General features: G+C 41.5%; 27 non-coding genes across 27 annotated transcripts; all 27 read right to left on the bottom strand.

Annotated features, from left to right (window-relative positions):
* Positions 1–1,783: 1,783 nt before the first annotated feature.
* Positions 1,784–1,875, bottom strand: trnar-ucu (transfer RNA arginine (anticodon UCU)). The gene is given in 2 exon segments: positions 1,784–1,819; positions 1,839–1,875. It is a non-coding gene; the product is annotated as a tRNA-Arg (tRNA).
* Positions 1,876–2,277: 402 nt separating this feature from the next.
* trnar-ucu (transfer RNA arginine (anticodon UCU)) lies at positions 2,278–2,369 on the bottom strand. The gene is given in 2 exon segments: positions 2,278–2,313; positions 2,333–2,369. It is a non-coding gene; the product is annotated as a tRNA-Arg (tRNA).
* Positions 2,370–2,771: 402 nt separating this feature from the next.
* trnar-ucu (transfer RNA arginine (anticodon UCU)) lies at positions 2,772–2,863 on the bottom strand. Its single transcript is given in 2 exon segments — positions 2,772–2,807; positions 2,827–2,863. It is a non-coding gene; the product is annotated as a tRNA-Arg (tRNA).
* Positions 2,864–3,259: 396 nt separating this feature from the next.
* trnar-ucu (transfer RNA arginine (anticodon UCU)) lies at positions 3,260–3,351 on the bottom strand. Its single transcript is given in 2 exon segments — positions 3,260–3,295; positions 3,315–3,351. It is a non-coding gene; the product is annotated as a tRNA-Arg (tRNA).
* An 897-nt stretch (positions 3,352–4,248) lies between these two features.
* Positions 4,249–4,374, bottom strand: trnar-ccu (transfer RNA arginine (anticodon CCU)). Its single transcript has 2 exons — positions 4,338–4,374; positions 4,249–4,284 (listed from the first exon to the last, which is right to left on the bottom strand). It is a non-coding gene; the product is annotated as a tRNA-Arg (tRNA).
* Positions 4,375–4,777: 403 nt separating this feature from the next.
* Positions 4,778–4,903, bottom strand: trnar-ucu (transfer RNA arginine (anticodon UCU)). Its single transcript has 2 exons — positions 4,867–4,903; positions 4,778–4,813 (listed from the first exon to the last, which is right to left on the bottom strand). It is a non-coding gene; the product is annotated as a tRNA-Arg (tRNA).
* Positions 4,904–5,299: 396 nt separating this feature from the next.
* trnar-ucu (transfer RNA arginine (anticodon UCU)) lies at positions 5,300–5,391 on the bottom strand. The gene is given in 2 exon segments: positions 5,300–5,335; positions 5,355–5,391. It is a non-coding gene; the product is annotated as a tRNA-Arg (tRNA).
* Positions 5,392–6,288: 897 nt separating this feature from the next.
* Positions 6,289–6,414, bottom strand: trnar-ccu (transfer RNA arginine (anticodon CCU)). The gene is made up of 2 exons: positions 6,378–6,414; positions 6,289–6,324 (listed from the first exon to the last, which is right to left on the bottom strand). It is a non-coding gene; the product is annotated as a tRNA-Arg (tRNA).
* Positions 6,415–6,817: 403 nt separating this feature from the next.
* Positions 6,818–6,943, bottom strand: trnar-ccu (transfer RNA arginine (anticodon CCU)). Its single transcript has 2 exons — positions 6,907–6,943; positions 6,818–6,853 (listed from the first exon to the last, which is right to left on the bottom strand). It is a non-coding gene; the product is annotated as a tRNA-Arg (tRNA).
* A 403-nt stretch (positions 6,944–7,346) lies between these two features.
* trnar-ucu (transfer RNA arginine (anticodon UCU)) lies at positions 7,347–7,438 on the bottom strand. Its single transcript is given in 2 exon segments — positions 7,347–7,382; positions 7,402–7,438. It is a non-coding gene; the product is annotated as a tRNA-Arg (tRNA).
* Positions 7,439–7,841: 403 nt separating this feature from the next.
* Positions 7,842–7,933, bottom strand: trnar-ucu (transfer RNA arginine (anticodon UCU)). The gene is given in 2 exon segments: positions 7,842–7,877; positions 7,897–7,933. It is a non-coding gene; the product is annotated as a tRNA-Arg (tRNA).
* Positions 7,934–8,333: 400 nt separating this feature from the next.
* trnar-ucu (transfer RNA arginine (anticodon UCU)) lies at positions 8,334–8,427 on the bottom strand. The gene is given in 2 exon segments: positions 8,334–8,369; positions 8,389–8,427. It is a non-coding gene; the product is annotated as a tRNA-Arg (tRNA).
* Positions 8,428–8,829: 402 nt separating this feature from the next.
* On the bottom strand, positions 8,830–8,955 carry trnar-ccu (transfer RNA arginine (anticodon CCU)). The gene is made up of 2 exons: positions 8,919–8,955; positions 8,830–8,865 (listed from the first exon to the last, which is right to left on the bottom strand). It is a non-coding gene; the product is annotated as a tRNA-Arg (tRNA).
* Positions 8,956–9,358: 403 nt separating this feature from the next.
* On the bottom strand, positions 9,359–9,484 carry trnar-ccu (transfer RNA arginine (anticodon CCU)). Its single transcript has 2 exons — positions 9,448–9,484; positions 9,359–9,394 (listed from the first exon to the last, which is right to left on the bottom strand). It is a non-coding gene; the product is annotated as a tRNA-Arg (tRNA).
* Positions 9,485–9,887: 403 nt separating this feature from the next.
* On the bottom strand, positions 9,888–9,979 carry trnar-ucu (transfer RNA arginine (anticodon UCU)). The gene is given in 2 exon segments: positions 9,888–9,923; positions 9,943–9,979. It is a non-coding gene; the product is annotated as a tRNA-Arg (tRNA).
* A 396-nt stretch (positions 9,980–10,375) lies between these two features.
* On the bottom strand, positions 10,376–10,467 carry trnar-ucu (transfer RNA arginine (anticodon UCU)). Its single transcript is given in 2 exon segments — positions 10,376–10,411; positions 10,431–10,467. It is a non-coding gene; the product is annotated as a tRNA-Arg (tRNA).
* A 396-nt stretch (positions 10,468–10,863) lies between these two features.
* trnar-ucu (transfer RNA arginine (anticodon UCU)) lies at positions 10,864–10,955 on the bottom strand. Its single transcript is given in 2 exon segments — positions 10,864–10,899; positions 10,919–10,955. It is a non-coding gene; the product is annotated as a tRNA-Arg (tRNA).
* Positions 10,956–11,358: 403 nt separating this feature from the next.
* trnar-ucu (transfer RNA arginine (anticodon UCU)) lies at positions 11,359–11,450 on the bottom strand. Its single transcript is given in 2 exon segments — positions 11,359–11,394; positions 11,414–11,450. It is a non-coding gene; the product is annotated as a tRNA-Arg (tRNA).
* Positions 11,451–11,846: 396 nt separating this feature from the next.
* On the bottom strand, positions 11,847–11,972 carry trnar-ccu (transfer RNA arginine (anticodon CCU)). Its single transcript has 2 exons — positions 11,936–11,972; positions 11,847–11,882 (listed from the first exon to the last, which is right to left on the bottom strand). It is a non-coding gene; the product is annotated as a tRNA-Arg (tRNA).
* Positions 11,973–12,374: 402 nt separating this feature from the next.
* trnar-ucu (transfer RNA arginine (anticodon UCU)) lies at positions 12,375–12,466 on the bottom strand. The gene is given in 2 exon segments: positions 12,375–12,410; positions 12,430–12,466. It is a non-coding gene; the product is annotated as a tRNA-Arg (tRNA).
* Positions 12,467–12,867: 401 nt separating this feature from the next.
* Positions 12,868–12,961, bottom strand: trnar-ucu (transfer RNA arginine (anticodon UCU)). Its single transcript is given in 2 exon segments — positions 12,868–12,903; positions 12,923–12,961. It is a non-coding gene; the product is annotated as a tRNA-Arg (tRNA).
* A 402-nt stretch (positions 12,962–13,363) lies between these two features.
* trnar-ccu (transfer RNA arginine (anticodon CCU)) lies at positions 13,364–13,489 on the bottom strand. Its single transcript has 2 exons — positions 13,453–13,489; positions 13,364–13,399 (listed from the first exon to the last, which is right to left on the bottom strand). It is a non-coding gene; the product is annotated as a tRNA-Arg (tRNA).
* Positions 13,490–13,891: 402 nt separating this feature from the next.
* On the bottom strand, positions 13,892–13,983 carry trnar-ucu (transfer RNA arginine (anticodon UCU)). The gene is given in 2 exon segments: positions 13,892–13,927; positions 13,947–13,983. It is a non-coding gene; the product is annotated as a tRNA-Arg (tRNA).
* Positions 13,984–14,384: 401 nt separating this feature from the next.
* trnar-ccu (transfer RNA arginine (anticodon CCU)) lies at positions 14,385–14,510 on the bottom strand. The gene is made up of 2 exons: positions 14,474–14,510; positions 14,385–14,420 (listed from the first exon to the last, which is right to left on the bottom strand). It is a non-coding gene; the product is annotated as a tRNA-Arg (tRNA).
* Positions 14,511–14,911: 401 nt separating this feature from the next.
* On the bottom strand, positions 14,912–15,005 carry trnar-ucu (transfer RNA arginine (anticodon UCU)). Its single transcript is given in 2 exon segments — positions 14,912–14,947; positions 14,967–15,005. It is a non-coding gene; the product is annotated as a tRNA-Arg (tRNA).
* A 402-nt stretch (positions 15,006–15,407) lies between these two features.
* On the bottom strand, positions 15,408–15,533 carry trnar-ccu (transfer RNA arginine (anticodon CCU)). Its single transcript has 2 exons — positions 15,497–15,533; positions 15,408–15,443 (listed from the first exon to the last, which is right to left on the bottom strand). It is a non-coding gene; the product is annotated as a tRNA-Arg (tRNA).
* Positions 15,534–15,936: 403 nt separating this feature from the next.
* Positions 15,937–16,062, bottom strand: trnar-ccu (transfer RNA arginine (anticodon CCU)). The gene is made up of 2 exons: positions 16,026–16,062; positions 15,937–15,972 (listed from the first exon to the last, which is right to left on the bottom strand). It is a non-coding gene; the product is annotated as a tRNA-Arg (tRNA).
* Positions 16,063–16,260: the final 198 nt, after the last annotated feature.

The raw sequence follows: 16,260 nt of genomic DNA, 5'->3' as shown, positions 1-16,260 counted from the left end.
AATCAAAGTGGTAGCCTATATAAAGGAGCATAAAATTCAACAAAGAACACAATTTAAACATGCGCACAGTACAATATGTATTTCCTTGTTAACATTGTCTTTCTTTCAATCCACCCATACCAGCGCATCCAGTATGCCAGGATCAATCGCCCAGTAATTTCTTTTTTGTAAGCGCGTGTAAACTGAGTTAAATATTCCAGCTGTGTTATGACCATCTAATATTACTTCCATTTTTCAGCATGATGTCATTTCATTTTTGTAAGAGAGCGTATAAATTGATGATAACCTGAGCTAAATATTACAGTTATATTATTACTATTTACTGCAACGTTTTTGTTCAACTTGCTGAAATTGTTTAAATTTTGTGGTCATAAATAAATGAATAACCAAATTACTGCCTGACTTGTTTGTGTTGGATCTAAAACTATCTTGCTAGTATTTACATGTATGCATTTCTGTTAACATAGGGAATCTTAATTCAAACACTGTACTCAGATCAAAGAAAAGCAAGTCTTGTTTATTCAACACCAGCAGGTCAACTGAGGATTTGTCTAATACAGTGTTTCTCAACCCTGGTCCTCGTGGGCCCCTGTCCTGCATGTTTTAGATGTTTCCCTGCACCAACACAGCTGATTCTAATTAAAGGTCCTCATTAGCTTGTCACCAAGGTCTGCACAGTTCTGTTGATGACACAGGTACTTTTATCACGGTGTGCTGAAGCAGGGTAGCATCTAAAACATGCAGGACAGGGGCCCACGAGGACCAGGATTGAAAAACACTGGTCTAATATAAAATGAAAACAAATGAAATTGAACCTCAAATTATGAATGAAAAAATGATGAAGAAAACAACATTTTGTCCTCCATCTTCCCACAAATGTCAATTAACTTAGATAACTGGTCATCCCTCTTCCTTTCCCTCTCCTCCTCCTTTTCATCCAGCTCCCTCAGCCTCTTTTCCTGTCTTTAGTCTTGAAGAAAGTCCAAAACGTCATTTGTCCTTTTTTTGGATTTCTTTCCTCCGTTTGAATGAATGAATGAGTGAATGAAAAACTTTATTTCGAACATGCTCAAAAAAAAGAAAAGAGAAAAAAAAAAAAATATATATATATATATAGGCTATATATATATATATTTTTAATTTTTATGTATATATATATATATATATATATATATATATATATATATATATATATATATATATATATATATATATATATATATATATATATATATATATATATATTTAAACCAAAGAACAATAGTTAAATAATATGTTTGTTGGTCGCTCCCTGTTTGTAAAGGAAATAATAGGGCCGTTGAAAAATCATCACGGGACAACAGTTTCTGAATTTAAATCACCAGTGATATGTATTTATATTTACAGGTGAACTTTCTTCTCGCAGTCGCACATGGTTCCTTTTCCTCCGCCCCCTGTTTTGTTTACATTCTCCCTGGTAACCTCCTTTCATGTCACAACGCAATGAACTGTGGGTAATTCCCTTTCCCAGAGTGTGCTGGGATGCTGACTTGCGGGAAGGGGGCAGTAAGGGCTGAAAATGGCTGCCGGGAGCCCTCGCGCACTTAACCACTTGAGGAATGGGACAGCCTTAAGCCCTTACGCAAGGTGCGGGAGCGCGCACGTAAATCTACGAGTCTGCGAGGGTGGAGATTGGGATTGGGCCATTGTGTGAAATGCTGCAATGTCAACTAACCTTTAGATAAGAGGTACAACTACCAGAATGGAGATTATCATGTCTTCAAACCCTGGAGTTACTAAAGCACGACTCTGGTGGGACTCGAACCCACAACCTTTGAATTACATCTCAAGTGCTCAACTAGAAGTCCAATGCGCTATCCATTGCGCCACAGAGCCTGTTGAAGACTGTGTTTGACCATTCCATCATAATGTTTATTGTGCAACAGACAGTACAAGACCACAGGTTCCTGTGTGGACAGGATAGGCCGTCTGTGAGGATTTCTATGTGGACAGACAACAATATTTGTGTCCACACAGACTTGGAAAAAAAAATCAACAACGGACTGGGATTAAATATTTGACAATCTACAAGTGTTAGTTGGGTGGGACTGTTACACACAACCTTTAAACTCCATCTCATGCTCAACTAGACATGCAACATGCTATCAATTGTACCATGCAGCCTTTTGGGCTGCGTTTATTGTGTGAAATGCTGCAATGTCAACTAACCTTTAGATAAGAGGTACAACTACCAGAATGGAGATTATCATGTCTTCAAACCCTGGAGTTACTAAAGCACGACTCTGGTGGGACTCGAACCCACAACCTTTGAATTACATCTCAAGTGCTCAACTAGAAGTCCAATGCGCTATCCATTGCGCCACAGAGCCTGTTGAAGACTGTGTTTGACCATTCCATCATAATGTTTATTGTGCAACAGACAGTACAAGACCACAGGTTCCTGTGTGGACAGGATAGGCCGTCTGTGAGGATTTCTATGTGGACAGACAACAATATTTGTGTCCACACAGACTTGGAAAAAAAAATCAACAACGGACTGGGATTAAATATTTGACAATCTACAAGTGTTAGTTGGGTGGGACTGGTACACACAACCTTTAAACTCCATCTCATGCTCAACTAGACATGCAACATGCTATCAATTGTACCATGCAGCCTTTTGGGCTGCGTTTATTGTGTGAAATGCTGCAATGTCAACTAACCTTTAGATAAGAGGTACAACTACCAGAATGGAGATTATCATGTCTTCAAACCCTGGAGTTACTAAAGCACGACTCTGGTGGGACTCGAACCCACAACCTTTGAATTACATCTCAAGTGCTCAACTAGAAGTCCAATGCGCTATCCATTGCGCCACAGAGCCTGTTGAAGACTGTGTTTGACCATTCCATCATAATGTTTATTGTGCAACAGACAGTACAAGACCACAGGTTCCTGTGTGGACAGGATAGGCCGTCTGTGAGGATTTCTATGTGGACAGACACAATATTTGTGTCCACACAGACTTGGAAAAAAATCAACGGACTGGGATTAAATATTTGGCAATCTACAATTGTTAGTTGGTTGGGACTGGAACATACAACCTTTAAACTCCATCTCATGCTCAACTAGACATGCGACATGCTATCAATTGTACCATCCAGCCTTTTGGGCTGCGTTTATTGTGTGAAATGCTGCAATGTCAACTAACCTTTAGATAAGAGGTACAACTACCAGAATGGAGATTATCATGTCTTCAAACCCTGGAGTTACTAAAGGATGACTCTGGTGGGACTCGAACCCACAACCTTTGAATTACATCTCAAGTGCTCAACTAGAAGTCCAATGCGCTATCCATTGCGCCACAGAGCCTGTTGAAGACTGTGTTTGACCATTCCATCATAATGTTTATTGTGCAACAGACAGTAAAGAGACCACAGGTCCCTGTGTGGACAGGATAGGCCGTCTGTGAGGATTTCTATGTGGACAGACACAATATTTGTGTCCACACAGACTTGGAAAAAAAAATCAACAACGGACTGGGATTAAATATTTGGCAATCTACAATTGTTAGTTGGGTGGGACTGGAACACACAACCTTTAAACTCCATCTCATGCTCAACTAGACATGCGACATGCTATCAATTGTACCATCAGCCTTTTGGGCTGGGTTTATTGTTTGAAATGCTGCAATGTCAACTAACCTTTAGATAAGAGGTACAACTACCAGAATGGAGATTATCATGTCTTCAAACCCTGGAGTTACTAAAGGACGACTCTGGTGAGACTCGAACCCACAACCTTTGAATTGGATCTCAAGTGCTCAACTAGAAGTCCAATGCACTATATCCATTGCGCCACAGAGCCTGTTGAAGACTGTGTTTGACCATTCCATCATAATGTTTATTGTGCAACAGACAGTAAAGAGACCACAGGTTCCTGTGTGGACAGGATAGGCCGTCTGTGAGGATTTCTATGTGGACAGACAACAATATTTGTGTCCACACAGACTTGGAAAAAAAAATCAACAACGGACTGGGATGAAATATTTTGCAATCTACAATTGTTAGTTGGGTGGGACTGGAACACACAACCTTTAAACTCCATCTCATGCTCAACTAGACATGCGACATGCTATCAATTGTACCATCAGCCTTTTGGGCTGGGTTTATTGTGTGAAATGCTGCAATGTCAACTAACCTTTAGATAAGAGGTACAACTACCAGAATGGAGATTATCATGTCTTCAAACCCTGGAGTTACTAAAGGACAACTCTGGTGGGACTCGAACCCACAACCTTTGAATTACATCTCAAGTGCTCAACTAGAACCTTTAGAATTACATCGCAACTTTTCAACTAGGAGTCCAATGCGCTATCCATTGCGCCACAGAGCCTGTTGAAGACTGTGTTTGACCATTACATCATAATGTTTATTGTCCAACAGACAGTAAAGAGACCACAGGTTCCTGTGTGGACAGGATAGGCCATCAGTGAGGATTTCTATGTGGACAGACAACAATATTTGTGTCCACACAGACTTGGAAAAAAAAATCAACAACGGACTGGGATTAAATATTTGGCAATCTACAAGTGTTAGTTGGGTGGGACTGGTACACACAACCTTTAAACTCCATCTCATGCTCAACTAGACATGCAACATGCTATCAATTGTACCATGCAGCCTTTTGGGCTGCGTTTATTGTGTGAAATGCTGCAATGTCAACTAACCTTTAGATAAGAGGTACAACTACCAGAATGGAGATTATCATGTCTTCAAACCCTGGAGTTACTAAAGCACGACTCTGGTGGGACTCGAACCCACAACCTTTGAATTACATCTCAAGTGCTCAACTAGAACCTTTAGAATTACATCGCAACTTTTCAACTAGAAGTCCAATGCGCTATCCATTGCGCCACAGAGCCTGTTGAAGACTGTGTTTGACCATTCCATCATAATGTTTATTGTGCAACAGACAGTACAAGACCACAGGTTCCTGTGTGGACAGGATAGGCCGTCTGTGAGGATTTCTATGTGGACAGACACAATATTTGTGTCCACACAGACTTGGAAAAAAATCAACGGACTGGGATTAAATATTTGGCAATCTACAATTGTTAGTTGGTTGGGACTGGAACATACAACCTTTAAACTCCATCTCATGCTCAACTAGACATGCGACATGCTATCAATTGTACCATCCAGCCTTTTGGGCTGCGTTTATTGTGTGAAATGCTGCAATGTCAACTAACCTTTAGATAAGAGGTACAACTACCAGAATGGAGATTATCATGTCTTCAAACCCTGGAGTTACTAAAGGATGACTCTGGTGGGACTCGAACCCACAACCTTTGAATTACATCTCAAGTGCTCAACTAGAAGTCCAATGCGCTATCCATTGCGCCACAGAGCCTGTTGAAGACTGTGTTTGACCATTCCATCATAATGTTTATTGTGCAACAGACAGTAAAGAGACCACAGGTCCCTGTGTGGACAGGATAGGCCGTCTGTGAGGATTTCTATGTGGACAGACACAATATTTGTGTCCACACAGACTTGGAAAAAAAAATCAACAACGGACTGGGATTAAATATTTGGCAATCTACAATTGTTAGTTGGGTGGGACTGGAACACACAACCTTTAAACTCCATCTCATGCTCAACTAGACATGCGACATGCTATCAATTGTACCATCAGCCTTTTGGGCTGGGTTTATTGTTTGAAATGCTGCAATGTCAACTAACCTTTAGATAAGAGGTACAACTACCAGAATGGAGATTATCATGTCTTCAAACCCTGGAGTTACTAAAGGACGACTCTGGTGAGACTCGAACCCACAACCTTTGAATTGGATCTCAAGTGCTCAACTAGAAGTCCAATGCACTATATCCATTGCGCCACAGAGCCTGTTGAAGACTGTGTTTGACCATTCCATCATAATGTTTATTGTGCAACAGACAGTAAAGAGACCACAGGTTCCTGTGTGGACAGGATAGGCCGTCTGTGAGGATTTCTATGTGGACAGACAACAATATTTGTGTCCACACAGACTTGGAAAAAAAAATCAACAACGGACTGGGATGAAATATTTTGCAATCTACAATTGTTAGTTGGGTGGGACTGGAACACACAACCTTTAAACTCCATCTCATGCTCAACTAGACATGCGACATGCTATCAATTGTACCATCAGCCTTTTGGGCTGGGTTTATTGTGTGAAATGCTGCAATGTCAACTAACCTTTAGATAAGAGGTACAACTACCAGAATGGAGATTATCATGTCTTCAAACCCTGGAGTTACTAAAGGACAACTCTGGTGGGACTCGAACCCACAACCTTTGAATTACATCTCAAGTGCTCAACTAGAACCTTTAGAATTACATCGCAACTTTTCAACTAGGAGTCCAATGCGCTATCCATTGCGCCACAGAGCCTGTTGAAGACTGTGTTTGACCATTACATCATAATGTTTATTGTCCAACAGACAGTAAAGAGACCACAGGTTCCTGTGTGGACAGGATAGGCCATCAGTGAGGATTTCTATGTGGACAGACAACAATATTTGTGTCCACACAGACTTGGAAAAAAAAATCAACAACGGACTGGGATTAAATATTTGGCAATCTACAAGTGTTAGTTGGGTGGGACTGGTACACACAACCTTTAAACTCCATCTCATGCTCAACTAGACATGCAACATGCTATCAATTGTACCATGCAGCCTTTTGGGCTGCGTTTATTGTGTGAAATGCTGCAATGTCAACTAACCTTTAGATAAGAGGTACAACTACCAGAATGGAGATTATCATGTCTTCAAACCCTGGAGTTACTAAAGCACGACTCTGGTGGGACTCGAACCCACAACCTTTGAATTACATCTCAAGTGCTCAACTAGAACCTTTAGAATTACATCGCAACTTTTCAACTAGGAGTCCAATGCGCTATCCATTGCGCCACAGAGCCTGTTGAAGACTGTGTTTGACCATTACATCATAATGTTTATTGTCCAACAGACAGTAAAGAGACCACAGGTTCCTGTGTGGACAGGATAGGCCATCAGTGAGGATTTCTATGTGGACAGACAACAATATTTGTGTCCACACAGACTTGGAAAAAAAAATCAACAACGGACTGGGATTAAATATTTGGCAATCTACAAGTGTTAGTTGGGTGGGACTGGTACACACAACCTTTAAACTCCATCTCATGCTCAACTAGACATGCAACATGCTATCAATTGTACCATGCAGCCTTTTGGGCTGCGTTTATTGTGTGAAATGCTGCAATGTCAACTAACCTTTAGATAAGAGGTACAACTACCAGAATGGAGATTATCATGTCTTCAAACCCTGGAGTTACTAAAGCACGACTCTGGTGGGACTCGAACCCACAACCTTTGAATTACATCTCAAGTGCTCAACTAGAAGTCCAATGCGCTATCCATTGCGCCACAGAGCCTGTTGAAGACTGTGTTTGACCATTCCATCATAATGTTTATTGTGCAACAGACAGTACAAGACCACAGGTTCCTGTGTGGACAGGATAGGCCGTCTGTGAGGATTTCTATGTGGACAGACAACAATATTTGTGTCCACACAGACTTGGAAAAAAAAAATCAACAACGGACTGGGATTAAATATTTGACAATCTACAAGTGTTAGTTGGGTGGGACTGGTACACACAACCTTTAAACTCCATCTCATGCTCAACTAGACATGCAACATGCTATCAATTGTACCATGCAGCCTTTTGGGCTGCGTTTATTGTGTGAAATGCTGCAATGTCAACTAACCTTTAGATAAGAGGTACAACTACCAGAATGGAGATTATCATGTCTTCAAACCCTGGAGTTACTAAAGCACGACTCTGGTGGGACTCGAACCCACAACCTTTGAATTACATCTCAAGTGCTCAACTAGAAGTCCAATGCGCTATCCATTGCGCCACAGAGCCTGTTGAAGACTGTGTTTGACCATTCCATCATAATGTTTATTGTGCAACAGACAGTACAAGACCACAGGTTCCTGTGTGGACAGGATAGGCCGTCTGTGAGGATTTCTATGTGGACAGACACAATATTTGTGTCCACACAGACTTGGAAAAAAAAATCAACAACGGACTGGGATTAAATATTTGGCAATCTACAATTGTTAGTTGGGTGGGACTGGAACACACAACCTTTAAACTCCATCTCATGCTCAACTAGACATGCGACATGCTATCAATTGTACCATCAGCCTTTTGGGCTGGGTTTATTGTTTGAAATGCTGCAATGTCAACTAACCTTTAGATAAGAGGTACAACTACCAGAATGGAGATTATCATGTCTTCAAACCCTGGAGTTACTAAAGGACGACTCTGGTGGGACTCGAACCCACAACCTTTGAATTACATCTCAAGTGCTCAACTAGAAGTCCAATGCACTATATCCATTGCGCCACAGAGCCTGTTGAAGACTGTGTTTGACCATTCCATCATAATGTTTATTGTGCAACAGACAGTAAAGAGACCACAGGTTCCTGTGTGGACAGGATAGGCCGTCTGTGAGGATTTCTATGTGGACAGACAACAATATTTGTGTCCACACAGACTTGGAAAAAAAAATCAACAACGGACTGGGATGAAATATTTTGCAATCTACAATTGTTAGTTGGGTGGGACTGGAACACACAACCTTTAAACTCCATCTCATGCTCAACTAGACATGCGACATGCTATCAATTGTACCATCAGCCTTTTGGGCTGGGTTTATTGTGTGAAATGCTGCAATGTCAACTAACCTTTAGATAAGAGGTACAACTACCAGAATGGAGATTATCATGTCTTCAAACCCTGGAGTTACTAAAGGACGACTCTGGTGGGACTCGAACCCACAACCTTTGAATTACATCTCAAGTGCTCAACTAGAACCTTTAGAATTACATCGCAACTTTTCAACTAGGAGTCCAATGCGCTATCCATTGCGCCACAGAGCCTGTTGAAGACTGTGTTTGACCATTACATCATAATGTTTATTGTCCAACAGACAGTAAAGAGACCACAGGTTCCTGTGTGGACAGGATAGGCCATCAGTGAGGATTTCTATGTGGACAGACAACAATATTTGTGTCCACACAGACTTGGAAAAAAAAATCAACAACGGACTGGGATTAAATATTTGGCAATCTACAAGTGTTAGTTGGGTGGGACTGGTACACACAACCTTTAAACTCCATCTCATGCTCAACTAGACATGCAACATGCTATCAATTGTACCATGCAGCCTTTTGGGCTGCGTTTATTGTGTGAAATGCTGCAATGTCAACTAACCTTTAGATAAGAGGTACAACTACCAGAATGGAGATTATCATGTCTTCAAACCCTGGAGTTACTAAAGCACGACTCTGGTGGGACTCGAACCCACAACCTTTGAATTACATCTCAAGTGCTCAACTAGAACCTTTAGAATTACATCGCAACTTTTCAACTAGGAGTCCAATGCGCTATCCATTGCGCCACAGAGCCTGTTGAAGACTGTGTTTGACCATTACATCATAATGTTTATTGTCCAACAGACAGTAAAGAGACCACAGGTTCCTGTGTGGACAGGATAGGCCATCAGTGAGGATTTCTATGTGGACAGACAACAATATTTGTGTCCACACAGACTTGGAAAAAAAAATCAACAACGGACTGGGATTAAATATTTGGCAATCTACAAGTGTTAGTTGGGTGGGACTGGTACACACAACCTTTAAACTCCATCTCATGCTCAACTAGACATGCAACATGCTATCAATTGTACCATGCAGCCTTTTGGGCTGCGTTTATTGTGTGAAATGCTGCAATGTCAACTAACCTTTAGATAAGAGGTACAACTACCAGAATGGAGATTATCATGTCTTCAAACCCTGGAGTTACTAAAGCACGACTCTGGTGGGACTCGAACCCACAACCTTTGAATTACATCTCAAGTGCTCAACTAGAAGTCCAATGCGCTATCCATTGCGCCACAGAGCCTGTTGAAGACTGTGTTTGACCATTCCATCATAATGTTTATTGTGCAACAGACAGTACAAGACCACAGGTTCCTGTGTGGACAGGATAGGCCGTCTGTGAGGATTTCTATGTGGACAGACACAATATTTGTGTCCACACAGACTTGGAAAAAAATCAACGGACTGGGATTAAATATTTGGCAATCTACAATTGTTAGTTGGTTGGGACTGGAACATACAACCTTTAAACTCCATCTCATGCTCAACTAGACATGCCACATGCTATCAATTGTACCATCCAGCCTTTTGGGCTGCGTTTATTGTGTGAAATGCTGCAATGTCAACTAACCTTTAGATAAGAGGTACAACTACCAGAATGGAGATTATCATGTCTTCAAACCCTGGAGTTACTAAAGCATGACTCTGGTGGGACTCGAACCCACAACCTTTGAATTACATCTCAAGTGCTCAACTAGAAGTCCAATGCGCTATCCATTGCGCCACAGAGCCTGTTGAAGACTGTGTTTGACCATTCCATCATAATGTTTATTGTGCAACAGACAGTACAAGACCACAGGTTCCTGTGTGGACAGGATAGGCCGTCTGTGAGGATTTCTATGTGGACAGACACAATATTTGTGTCCACACAGACTTGGAAAAAAATCAACGGACTGGGATTAAATATTTGGCAATCTACAATTGTTAGTTGGTTGGGACTGGAACATACAACCTTTAAACTCCATCTCATGCTCAACTAGACATGCGACATGCTATCAATTGTACCATCCAGCCTTTTGGGCTGCGTTTATTGTGTGAAATGCTGCAATGTCAACTAACCTTTAGATAAGAGGTACAACTACCAGAATGGAGATTATCATGTCTTCAAACCCTGGAGTTACTAAAGCACGACTCTGGTGGGACTCGAACCCACAACCTTTGAATTACATCTCAAGTGCTCAACTAGAAGTCCAATGCGCTATCCATTGCGCCACAGAGCCTGTTGAAGACTGTGTTTGACCATTCCATCATAATGTTTATTGTGCAACAGACAGTACAAGACCACAGGTTCCTGTGTGGACAGGATAGGCCGTCTGTGAGGATTTCTATGTGGACAGACAACAATATTTGTGTCCACACAGACTTGGAAAAAAAAAATCAACAACGGACTGGGATTAAATATTTGACAATCTACAAGTGTTAGTTGGGTGGGACTGGTACACACAACCTTTAAACTCCATCTCATGCTCAACTAGACATGCAACATGCTATCAATTGTACCATGCAGCCTTTTGGGCTGCGTTTATTGTGTGAAATGCTGCAATGTCAACTAACCTTTAGATAAGAGGTACAACTACCAGAATGGAGATTATCATGTCTTCAAACCCTGGAGTTACTAAAGCACGACTCTGGTGGGACTCGAACCCACAACCTTTGAATTACATCTCAAGTGCTCAACTAGAAGTCCAATGCGCTATCCATTGCGCCACAGAGCCTGTTGAAGACTGTGTTTGACCATTCCATCATAATGTTTATTGTGCAACAGACAGTACAAGACCACAGGTTCCTGTGTGGACAGGATAGGCCGTCTGTGAGGATTTCTATGTGGACAGACACAATATTTGTGTCCACACAGACTTGGAAAAAAATCAACGGACTGGGATTAAATATTTGGCAATCTACAATTGTTAGTTGGTTGGGACTGGAACATACAACCTTTAAACTCCATCTCATGCTCAACTAGACATGCGACATGCTATCAATTGTACCATCCAGCCTTTTGGGCTGCGTTTATTGTGTGAAATGCTGCAATGTCAACTAACCTTTAGATAAGAGGTACAACTACCAGAATGGAGATTATCATGTCTTCAAACCCTGGAGTTACTAAAGGACGACTCTGGTGGGACTCGAACCCACAACCTTTGAATTACATCTCAAGTGCTCAACTAGAACCTTTAGAATTACATTGCAACTTTTCAACTAGGAGTCCAATGCGCTATCCATTGCGCCACAGAGCCTGTTGAAGACTGTGTTTGACCATTACATCATAATGTTTATTGTGCAACAGACAGTAAAGAGACCACAGGTTCCTGTGTGGACAGGATAGGCCGTCTGTGAGGATTTCTATGTGGACAGACAACAATATTTGTGTCCACACAGACTTGGAAAAAAAAATCAACAACGGACTGGGATTAAATATTTGGCAATCTACAATTTTTAGTTGGGTGGGACTGGAACACACAACCTTTAAACTCCATCTCATGCTCAACTAGACATGCGACATGCTATCAATTGTACCATCAGCCTTTTGGGCTGGGTTTATTGTGTGAAATGCTGCAATGTCAACTAACCTTTAGATAAGAGGTACAACTACCAGAATGGAGATTATCATGTCTTCAAACCCTGGAGTTACTAAAGGATGACTCTGGTGGGACTCGAACCCACAACCTTTGAATTACATCTCAAGTGCTCAACTAGAAGTCCAATGCGCTATCCATTGCGCCACAGAGCCTGTTGAAGACTGTGTTTGACCATTCCATCATAATGTTTATTGTGCAACAGACAGTAAAGAGACCACAGGTTCCTGTGTGGACAGGATAGGCCGTCTGTGAGGATTTCTATGTGGACAGACACAATATTTGTGTCCACACAGACTTGGAAAAAAAAATCAACAACGGACTGGGATTAAATATTTGGCAATCTACAATTGTTAGTTGGGTGGGACTGGAACACACAACCTTTAAACTCCATCTCATGCTCAACTAGACATGCGACATGCTATCAATTGTACCATCAGCCTTTTGGGCTGGGTTTATTGTTTGAAATGCTGCAATGTCAACTAACCTTTAGATAAGAGGTACAACTACCAGAATGGAGATTATCATGTCTTCAAACCCTGGAGTTACTAAAGGACGACTCTGGTGGGACTCGAACCCACAACCTTTGAATTACATCTCAAGTGCTCAACTAGAAGTCCAATGCACTATATCCATTGCGCCACAGAGCCTGTTGAAGACTGTGTTTGACCATTCCATCATAATGTTTATTGTGCAACAGACAGTAAAGAGACCACAGGTTCCTGTGTGGACAGGATAGGCCGTCTGTGAGGATTTCTATGTGGACAGACAACAATATTTGTGTCCACACAGACTTGGAAAAAAAAATCAACAACGGACTGGGATGAAATATTTTGCAATCTACAATTGTTAGTTGGGTGGGACTGGAACACACAACCTTTAAACTCCATCTCATGCTCAACTAGACATGCGACATGCTATCAATTGTACCATCAGCCTTTTGGGCTGGGTTTATTGTGTGAAATGCTGCAATGTCAACTAACCTTTAGATAAGAGGTACAACTACCAGAATGGAGATTATCATGTCTTCAAACCCTGGAGTTACTAAAGGACGACTCTGGTGGGACTCGAACCCACAACCTTTGAATTACATCTCAAGTGCTCAAATAGAACCTTTAGAATTACATCGCAACTTTTCAACTAGGAGTCCAATGCGCTATCCATTGCGCCACAGAGCCTGTTGAAGACTGTGTTTGACCATTACATCATAATGTTTATTGTCCAACAGACAGTAAAGAGACCACAGGTTCCTGTGTGGACAGGATAGGCCGTCTGTGAGGATTTCTATGTGGACAGACACAATATTTGTGTCCACACAGACTTGGAAAAAAAAATCAACAACGGACTGGGATTAAATATTTGGCAATCTACAAGTGTTAGTTGGGTGGGACTGGTACACACAACCTTTAAACTCCATCTTGTGCTCAACTAGACATGCAACATGCTATCAATTGTACCATGCAGCCTTTTGGGCTGCGTTTATTGTGTGAAATGCTGCAATGTCAACTAACCTTTAGATAAGAGGTACAAGCACCAGAATGGAGATTATCATGTCTTCAAACCCTGGAGTTACTAAAGGACGACTCTGGTGGGACTCGAACCCACAACCTTTGAATTACATCTCAAGTGCTCAACTAGAAGTCCAATGCGCTATCCATTGCGCCACAGAGCCTGTTGAAGACTGTGTTTGACCATTCCATCATAATGTTTATTGTGCAACAGACAGTAAAGAGACCACAGGTTCCTGTGTGGACAGGATAGGCCGTCTGTGAGGATTTCTATGTGGACAGACACAATATTTGTGTCCACACAGACTTGGAAAAAAAAATCAACAACGGACTGGTATTAAATATTTGGCAATCTACAATTGTTAGTTGGGTGGGACTGGAACACACAACCTTTAAACTCCATCTCATGCTCACCTAGACATGCGACATGCTATCAATTGTACCATCAGCCTTTTGGGCTGGGTTTATTGTGTGAAATGCTGCAATGTCAACTAACCTTTAGATAAGAGGTACAACTACCAGAATGGAGATTATCATGTCTTCAAACCCTGGAGTTACTAAAGGACGACTCTGGTGGGACTCGAACCCACAACCTTTGAATTACATCTCAAGTGCTCAACTAGAACCTTTAGAATTACATCGCAACTTTTCAACTAGGAGTCCAATGCGCTATCCATTGCGCCACAGAGCCTGTTGAAGACTGTGTTTGACCATTACATCATAATGTTTATTGTCCAACAGACAGTAAAGAGACCACAGGTTCCTGTGTGGACAGGATAGGCCGTCTGTGAGGATTTCTATGTGGACAGACACAATATTTGTGTCCACACAGACTTGGAAAAAAAAATCAACAACGGACTGGGATTAAATATTTGGCAATCTACAAGTGTTAGTTGGGTGGGACTGGTACACACAACCTTTAAACTCCATCTCATGCTCAACTAGACATGCGACATGCTATCAATTGTACCATCAGCCTTTTGGGCTGGGTTTATTGTTTGAAATGCTGCAATGTCAACTAACCTTTAGATAAGAGGTACAACTACCAGAATGGAGATTATCATGTCTTCAAACCCTGGAGTTACTAAAGGACGACTCTGGTGGGACTCGAACCCACAACCTTTGAATTACATCTCAAGTGCTCAACTAGAAGTCCAATGCACTATATCCATTGCGCCACAGAGCCTGTTGAAGACTGTGTTTGACCATTCCATCATAATGTTTATTGTGCAACAGACAGTAAAGAGACCACAGGTTCCTGTGTGGACAGGATAGGCCGTCTGTGAGGATTTCTATGTGGACAGACAACAATATTTGTGTCCACACAGACTTGGAAAAAAAAATCAACAACGGACTGGGATGAAATATTTTGCAATCTACAATTGTTAGTTGGGTGGGACTGGAACACACAACCTTTAAACTCCATCTCATGCTCAACTAGACATGCGACATGCTATCAATTGTACCATCAGCCTTTTGGGCTGGGTTTATTGTGTGAAATGCTGCAATGTCAACTAACCTTTAGATAAGAGGTACAACTACCAGAATGGAGATTATCATGTCTTCAAACCCTGGAGTTACTAAAGGACGACTCTGGTGGGACTCGAACCCACAACCTTTGAATTACATCTCAAGTGCTCAACTAGAACCTTTAGAATTACATCGCAACTTTTCAACTAGGAGTCCAATGCGCTATCCATTGCGCCACAGAGCCTGTTGAAGACTGTGTTTGACCATTACATCATAATGTTTATTGTCCAACAGACAGTAAAGAGACCACAGGTTCCTGTGTGGACAGGATAGGCCATCAGTGAGGATTTCTATGTGGACAGACAACAATATTTGTGTCCACACAGACTTGGAAAAAAAAATCAACAACGGACTGGGATTAAATATTTGGCAATCTACAAGTGTTAGTTGGGTGGGACTGGTACACACAACCTTTAAACTCCATCTCATGCTCAACTAGACATGCAACATGCTATCAATTGTACCATGCAGCCTTTTGGGCTGCGTTTATTGTGTGAAATGCTGCAATGTCAACTAACCTTTAGATAAGAGGTACAACTACCAGAATGGAGATTATCATGTCTTCAAACCCTGGAGTTACTAAAGCACGACTCTGGTGGGACTCGAACCCACAACCTTTGAATTACATCTCAAGTGCTCAACTAGAACCTTTAGAATTACATCGCAACTTTTCAACTAGGAGTCCAATGCGCTATCCATTGCGCCACAGAGCCTGTTGAAGACTGTGTTTGACCATTACATCATAATGTTTATTGTCCAACAGACAGTAAAGAGACCACAGGTTCCTGTGTGGACAGGATAGGCCATCAGTGAGGATTTCTATGTGGACAGACAACAATATTTGTGTCCACACAGACTTGGAAAAAAAAATCAACAACGGACTGGGATTAAATATTTGGCAATCTACAAGT

Source organism: Cololabis saira, unplaced genomic scaffold (genome assembly GCF_033807715.1).
Source record: "Cololabis saira isolate AMF1-May2022 unplaced genomic scaffold, fColSai1.1 scf097, whole genome shotgun sequence".
NCBI lineage: Eukaryota > Metazoa > Chordata > Actinopteri > Beloniformes > Belonidae > Cololabis > Cololabis saira.
Note: the sequence above shows the minus strand (reverse complement) of the source record. Positions and strands in the feature narration are given on the sequence as shown.